Source organism: Saccopteryx leptura, chromosome 1 (genome assembly GCF_036850995.1).
Source record: "Saccopteryx leptura isolate mSacLep1 chromosome 1, mSacLep1_pri_phased_curated, whole genome shotgun sequence".
Classification (NCBI taxonomy): Eukaryota; Metazoa; Chordata; class Mammalia; order Chiroptera; family Emballonuridae; genus Saccopteryx; species Saccopteryx leptura.
The window spans coordinates 252,753,925-252,762,992 of record NC_089503.1 but is presented as its reverse complement, the minus strand read 5'-3'; positions in this window follow the sequence as shown (position 1 = coordinate 252,762,992).

Sequence of the window (9,068 nt, the reverse complement as noted above, 5' to 3'; positions counted from 1 at the left end):
AAAAGATACTGCTCATTAAAAATTTCTAAATTAGTGTTTGATTTGTTTATTTCCATTAACTGAAATTATATACCTTGTGTCTGCTCTATCCTGAAATAGTGAGGAGGCTGTGTCTTTGTTTCTGAAAACCCATGTAATGAACAGAGGCACTGGAAATTTGCCAAAGTAATTGTGATGATAAATTTTGTGTCAACACTGCTGGGTCATGGTGCCCAGATGTTTGGCCAAACATTATTCTGGATGTTTTTCTGTTAGTGATTTTATTTTATTGAGATTAGCATTTGGAAGAATGGACTTTAAGCAAAAGAGATTACCCTCTGTAATGTGGGTGAGTCTCATTTAATCAATTCAAGGCCTTACTAGAACAAAGACTGACCTCCTAGGGGGAGCAAGAAGCCTAATAGCAGACATCCTTTGGACTTGAATTGCAACTCTTCTCCACTTCTCTAGCCTGTGGGGCTACTCTGCAAATTTAAATTAATAGACTCCACAATTACATGAGCCAATTATCAAAAGATATTTCTATATATAAACATATACATACTCTTTTGATCTTGTCTCTCTAAAAAATTAATACAGTAAAATTGTCTTAAAATTTTTTTAAAATTATTGGGATTTAGAAATAATCGAAATGGTCATTGACAGTTAAATGAACAAAGAAACTAGAATTAATATAATAGAGATAAAAAAGACTATTTATCCTGAAAAAAAGAAAATTGTGCTATTTTTAACGACATGGATAATGTTCATGGACATTGTGTTAAATGAAATGAGCCTGTCACAGAACGACAAATACTGCATGACTTCACCTGTGTGATGTATCTCAGAAAGTTAACTTCATAGACACAAACTGCAATGGTGGCTGCCAGGGGCTGGCAAGAGGGGTAAAGGGAGAAGTACTAATAATAGGGCATAAAGTTTCAGACAGGCAAGATTCATAAGCTTCAGAGATCTGCTCTACTGCTATGTGCCTAGAGTCCATAATCATATAAAACAGGGGTAGTCAACCTTTTTATACCTACCGCCCACTTTTGTATCTCTGTTAGTAGTAAAATTTTCTAACTGCCCACTGGTTCCACAGTAATGGTGATTTATAAAGTAGGAAAGTAACTTTACTTTATAAAATTTATAAAGCAGAGTTACAGCAAGTTAAAGCATATAATAATAATTACTTACCAAGTATGTTAAATTTTTGCTAAGTTTGGCAGAGTAAATCTTTATAAAACAACTTACTACTGCCCACCATAAAAGCTGGAATGCCCACTAGTGGGCGGTAGGGACCAGGTTGACTACCACTGGTTTACACTCTGATAACAGAACACTACCAGCATTGCAGAAAGTTCATTCATCTGCCTTCTCAATAATTGCTCCATAGAGGAAAGCACAATTTTGACTTTTATTACAATTTATTAGTATTACTTGTTCTTTATTTACTTTTATTTTAATTTTTATTGATTGATTTTAGAAAGAAAGGAAGGGAGAGAGAGAAACATTGACTTTTTGTTTCACTTATTTATGCATTCCTTGGTTGAGTCTTGTTTGTGCTCTGACTGGGGATCAAACTCACAACATTGGTGTATCAGGATAATGCTCTAATCCAGTGGTCCCCAACCCCCTGGCCGTGGACCGGTACTGGTTCGTGGGCCATTTGGTACTGGTCCACAGAGAAAGAATAAATAACTTACATTATTTCTGTTTTATTTATATTTAAGTCTGAATGATGTTTTATTTTTAAAAATGACCAGATTCCCTCTGTTACATCCATCTAAGACTCACTCTTGACGCTTGTCTCGGTCACGTGATACATTTATCCATCCCACCCTAAAGGCCTGTCTGTGAAAATATTTTCTGACATTAAACCAGTCCATGGCCTGAAAAAGGTTGGGGACCACTGCTCTAACCAACTGAGCTACTCAGCCAGGGCTTTGATCTTTACATAAATGTTAAAATACCATGTGTACAGTTATGTGTTTGGCTTCTTTTCTCAACATAATATCTGTTTGCCATTTAATTGCTCTTTTGGCAGACAGACACTTATTTCTCTTGGTAAATGCTTTGTATGTGGGAATAAGGTTAGTGAACGAAAGGGTAGACATCATATTTAGTTAGAGTAAGTATTCCACATTTTCCGAAATTTTGAACCTGACTTTGGTCAGGTTGCTAAGTGGATAGGTCATCAGCTCAACATGCCAAGGTTGTGGGTTTGAGCTCCAGTCAGGGCACATATGGGAAGCAGCCAGTGAACACACAACTAAGTGAAACAACTAAGTGGAACAATGAGTGGGTGCTTATCTCTCTCTCCCTCTTGCTCCCTTCTTAAACTCTCTCCCCTTTCTCTCTCTCTCTCTCTCTCTCTCTCAAGTCAATGGAAAAACAAAAATGAAAAACAGATTGATTCCACCTATAATTCTAAAAGCAATGCATGAAAATTTTAATTGCTCCATATAACTGGCCAGTACTTTCTAATTTTAGCCATTCAGTAGAAGAGGTAATGACCTGTTTGGGGTTTTAATTTGCATTTATATGACATGTAAAAATGTTGATTACTTAAAAATTTTTAAACCTATTTATTTATTTTAGAAAGAGAAAAAAAGAGAGAGAGAAAAAAACATCAACCTGTTGATCCACTTATTTATGTATTCCTTGATTGAGTCTTGTATGTGCTCTGTTTGGGATTAAAGCTTCAACCTTTGCATATTAAAATGACACTCCAAGCAATGGAACTACATGGCCAGAGCTGAATACTTTTTTTATGTGCTTGTTGGCTATTTGAATATCTTTTATGCAGGTACCTGTTGAAGCATGTTACCATTTTTTTTTAATTTGAAGGGTTTCCTTCTGGTTCCTCATCCGTTATTGTAAGTATGTATATCTCTATACTTAGATACATATATATGCCATGTATTATATATATATGTTATAATGTGCATATTATATACACATATATTACTGAAAACTTCTCAGTATCTTGCTTTTCATTCTTTTCATATCCGTTAACTACAAAGGGAATTTATTGGTTTGATTACTAGTAAGTCCTTGGGTGTAACTGGGTCAGGCATGGCTGAATCCTGGGGCTTAAAAAATATTATCTACATGAATTCTATTTCAATATCTTGGCTGTGCATTTTACTGCTTTAGCTAATCTTCTTGGCAGGCTATCTGTCTTTATAGCAGTCCCCAGAAGATTCAAGATGCTTTTTTTCTGGGTTGATTTCTTAGAGAGAAGAGAGTGATGGTCTTTTGGGACAATTCCAATATAATTATTGCAACTGAAACTGATTGGCTGACTTGCCCACTGTTATCCACAGGAATGTAAGACTCTGACTTGCTCAGGATTGGCACCACATTCACTAAAAAACCAGAGTAGAGTTTTCAGTTGCCTTCTCTAGTCACCATTTGTTTCTATACTAATTTTAAAATCTCTTTATCTGTGCTACCAATAAATCTGCAACTATGCTTAAATTGCATTAAATTTTATAGAATAATCTGAGCAAAATTGATATCTTTATAAAATTAAGCTTTCTAAGTAAATATTCATTTACTTAGCTCATCTTTAATTTCTTTTTACAGGTTTTGTAGTTTTAATTATTGAGGTATTGAATAACTTTATTTAATTTATTTCCAGGTATGTAATATGTTTTGCTTTGTAAATATTTTTATTTGTTTTCTTTTCTGATTTTTGAAGCTAGTCCATACAATTGTAAATTACTTTTATCCATCAATCTTTTATCCTGTGATATTTATAAATTCAATTATTTATTCCAATATTTATAGTTTATTGAATTTTTTGTGTATATTATCTTTTATTTTTCTTGCCTCATTGCTTTACAGTGATGAATAGAAAAAGATAAAAATGAACACAATTGCCCATTTTTTATCTTAAGGGAAAGTGTTCTATAATACTCCTTTAAGTATAATAATAGCTGTAAGTTTTTATAGTTAATGACATCTTTTAGACAAGCACTAGATATCTTTTCAAACATATGTATCATATGGGTTCTCTGTGTTATGGAAGAAGTGTTAAAGAGGAAGGAGAAAATGCAGATAATAAAGTATGAGAGACCAATATCACTGTGTCTTTGAGTGAAAACAGATGGTACATTGTTATTATTATATAAATATTGACAATTTGATTTGACCAAAATAGTAAGGTTTATTGAGTGATCTCTCTTGGGTCAGGCATGATTTGAAGCACTTTATAGCTATAATGCATTTACTCTTCGCAAAAAACTTTGAGATAAATGCTGTCTTTATCCACATTTTACAGAGGAAGAAAATGAGGCAGAGAAACAGCTTGCCCAAGGTCACACAACTTTTAAGTACCTAAGTCAGCCCAGCTTCAGAATTCACTCTCATAACCAAATATTGTTATTCAAAGAGTGATCCGTGGCCATAGTGTCTGTGGCACAGCAGCGAATGCAGAGATTCTTTAGCCTCAGTACCCAACAGCTTCTGAAGAGTAATTTGTAATAGTTACCACTTAAAAAGATTTCTATGTAAGACATATTCATGAATCTTCTCTTTATTATATACTTTTCTTTATACAAAAACTTAAATTTTAAAAATTTACAAAATTTAATTTTATGAATTAACTGGTTATAGTTTTCAGATAAACATCTCTCTGCAGTAAACCTCTCCTTTTTTCTATCTTCTATCTTGTTTCCATTGTTTTGATTTTTAAAAAAGTTTTTATTTATTGTTTTTACAGAAAGAGAGGCAGAACACGAAGTATCAACTCATAATGGCTTTACTTTAGTTGATCATTGCTTGCTCATAATGGCTTTACTTTAGTTGATCATTGCTTGCTTGTCCTAAGGGCTTGACCAAGCAAGCTCACATAAAATTCATCCTTCCCCAAAGTCCAAGAGTAGAGTGTGATGTCAATCATGTGCACACTGTTGTGCAATAAATCCCCAGACCCCCTCATCCTATCCTTCATGACTGAAATGACTCACCAACAACTCCACCACCTCTCAGCCTCTGGCAACCATGATTCTGCTTTCTGTTCCTATGAGTTAATCTACTTGGGATACCTTGCACCAGTGGAACCATGCAGTGTTTGTCTTTCTGTGACCTGTTTATTTTAGTTAGCATAATGTTCTCAAAGTTCATCCATACTGTAGAATATAAAAGCATTTTCTATTTTAAGGCTCAATTATATTCCATTCATATAGACATCACATTTTCTTTATTTATTCATCTGTCAATAGGTACTCAGATATCTTCTACCTTATGGCTATTGTGAATAATGCTGCAATAAGCATGGGTGTGCTAATATCACTTCTCTTCTCTGAGCCTCATAATCATAACAGGAAATTGGGATTTTTAAACTTACCTTCCAAATAGGGCTTCCAGATTTAGAAGGAAAAAAATGCTCAAATTGGAATTTCAGACAAACAATGCATTTGGACCATACTTGTATCAAACTATTCTTTGTTGTTTATCTGAAATTCAATTTTAAATGGGTACCCTGTATTTCATCTGACAACTCTACTTACAAAGTCATTATAAAGATTAGACATAATGTGATAAAATCTGTCAGTCATATGGCAACTTTGCATCTATGTGGTATTCATTCTTATAATTTTTATATATTTCTACTTACGCCTTGGCCAGATATTTTAGTTGGTTAGAGCATCATCCCAAAGCATATAGGCTGTTGGTTTGATCCTTGGTCAGAGCACCTATAGGAATAGATTAGTGTTCTTGTCTCTCCCTCTCTCTCTTTCTCTCTCTCTCTCCCTTCCTCTTTCACTAAAATAAATAAATTAAATTAAAAATAAAAAACATCTTTTATATATTTCCATTTAAAACAAGAACACCAAAATTCAAAATTAATTTGAAATCTTTATAACCCTGGACAAATTCAAGCGATGATTCTGAGCACTTCACTTGACTTCTAGTTTTATTACAAACTATAATCTTTAGGCCAAATCTATCCTGACACCTGTTTTCATAAATAAAATTTTATTGGAACACAACACGGCTGTGCTTATTAACGTATGTGTTGTCAATGGCTGCTTTTGTGCTATGATGACAGGGCTGAGTAGTTATAACAAAGACCACATGGCCTACCGGGCTTGAATATTTACTACTGGGCCCTTTACAGGAAGATTTACTTACCCTTTCCTGGTGTTATTGATATAATTGTTTCCCAAATAATTTTCATCATAATGAACAAAGATACAAGTTCATCCTATCACTATTATATTTCTAGAGGAAGTAGCCTATGCATTAGGACAGAAATACAAAAAGAAAAAAGACCACAATAATGAATAAGTTCTACTTATATAAAACAACTAGAAACACTCTCAGAATAAAGAATAGTGTCGATAATAGAAATACACATTTTTTTATGTGACAGACAGAGAGAGAGACAGAGAGAGAGGAACAGATAGGAACAGACAGACAAGAAGGGAAAGAGATAAGAAGAATCGATTCTTTGTTGCAGCATCTTAGTTGTTCATTGACTGCTTTCTCATGTGTGTCTTGATTGGGGGGGACTTCAGCAGATTGAATGACCCCTTCCTCAAGCCAGTGACCTTGGGCTCATGCCATGGAGCTTGGGCTTCAAACCAATGAACTTTGGGCTTCAGCCAGCGACCATAGGATCAAGTCTATAATCCTACACTCAAGCCAGGGACCCCACATTCAAGCTGGTGAGCCCCCACTCAGCTGGTGAGCCCCTGCTCAAGATGGATGAGACTGCAATCATGCCAGCAACCTCAGGATTTTGAACCTGAGTCCACTGTGTTCCAGTCTGATGCTCCATCCACTGTGCCACTGCCTGGTCAGGCTGGAGACATACAGTTTAATTGTTTTCTTATATGCCAATATAAATTAGTTAGCAATAAATGAAACTCATGATGTCACTCAAATTAGTAATAGAAAATTATTAAAGAATGAACTCCATAAGAAATGAGAAGAACCCATATTAACAAAAGCATGAAGCTCTCTTTGCAGATATAAGCTTGTTCAAATATGGAAATATTTTCAGTTCTTGCATGGGACATGTTAGCAATAAAGATGCTGATATTCCTGATAATATTTCATCATCAATATCATTCCAGAAAATCAAATTGCATGTGATTTTTTAAGTGGAACTAATAAATCTAATTTTTATAAGGAGAGTCTGGTTATGTGAAAAAAGGCAGTCAAGTGAGCTTTCCCTAGGAGGGGGTGGGGCTCAGAAATAGTTCATCTGGACCAAGGACACTGACTTTTTCCTCTCATGGCTTTCTGAGATTGTGAAGTCTTCAGGGAATAGAGTTTATGGACCAATTTGGCTAATTGTGAGCTCTGTGCATTGAGTGCTCAAGGCCAGACTACCATAAATGGTCAGTCTGTCTCCAGGCTTTCAGGGTGCCAGTTCTTGTCCAGCTGGCTTCACACCTGAGCCTTATCATCTCAGAACACTCATCTCTATTGGGAGGTCTGGCCTGAGTTTGTCTTTCCACTGGTCTCAGGGACAAAGCCTCAGCCATCAGTGCTCACCAGCAGAAGAGGGGCAGCAGACTGGCCCTCCTTGGTCATGTGTCAGCAGAGTCACAGCCCAGTCTAGTGAATGCCATGGGAGACATTGAGAGAGGAAGGACTCAGAGCATTACTTTCTGTCAGGACAAGCAGGTCTTTTGGGTTAGACAGGTGACAAGGCACCAAAATGCAGTTTCTAACCAAGCACTATGAACTTTATGTTCTTGGTTCTGGTGGGAGTCCAAGAACTTTCATTCAGAATTCTTCTTTTATCTTACAGTGGTTCTAGCTCCCATAGAAATTACCCTTCTGATGGCAGGAAACAGGCCTCTCCAAACTGTCCTCTAAGGCAGTGATTTTCAACCTTTTTTTTTCATGGCACAAACACACACTAATTACTAAGGTCAGTGCCCCTGACTAAATACAACCATTTTCATCTCATGGCACAAATAAATTAGTTACTAAGGAAGAAGAGGTCAGGGCCCCTTTTTCTTTAGTAATTAGTTTATGAGTACATGAGAAACAAAGGTTGAAAATCACTGCTCTAAGGACTCCAAAATCCTGGGGTGTTGATGAAGTAAGGGATGAGGATAAAGACAGTGAGCCAGATGTCATGAACAATCACTGAGGACCTCCTAAGTGCCAGGCCCTAAGCTGAGTGTTCTACACCTAGTTTCATTTTATCTGCATAATTGCTCCTTAAGAAAGAGGAATGCATTTTTATCATTTTATGTATGAATACAGCATCACAGCATTCAAATATAATTTATACGAGGGCATGTGGTAGAGTGGGAATGAATTCAGGTTGGAATCCAGGCATTCAGACTCCTGACACAAGACACATGGCCAGAAGTCTTTCCTGACAACTCAGTTTTCTTTCCATCATTTTACTTGCCAGGTCACTCCAAGCAGACCCCCTGTTCACTGTCCTCCTCCCTGTAGGGGTTCCCAGTACACCTCAGTAGAGAGTGATGGATGCCCGCTGCTGCACTGACTGTAGGAAGGTTAGCTGAGCTCACTGTGGAGACCATAGACAAATCAGCAGAGGGATTGCTGGGTCATATGAGAGTTCTATTCTTAATTTTTTGAGAAACCACCATACTCTCTTCCATAATGGCTGTACTAATTTGCATTCCCAGCAACAGTGAATTAGGGTTCCTTTTTCTCCCTAGCCTCTGCAACACTTGTTATTACTGTATTGTTGATAATAGCCATAACCAACAGTTCAAATGCCATAAAAATGTTTACCTGAAACCTATTTACTCTTATTGATCAATATCACCTTCTTAAATTTAATTTTCTAAATAAAATTTAAAAAAATAAAAATTTGCAACAACAAAAAGAAATAAAGAAAAATCAGTTGGTCATAATTTAGGGCACATCTCACTCTTGTCTCCACTCCTAGAATTTCCTTTAACTTTCTTCTCCCTCTTCATTCCTAGGTCTTAGCCCTTTTCAGTATCGAAAAGAGACACAATAAAGGTGCTGGGTTCCATTCTTAGGAAACAAAAGTCAGTTAAAAGATGTACCTTCACTATATTTTTGGTAAAGACCTCTGAAATTTCTGAAGTGTTGGGAAACAGTGATAAAGTTTA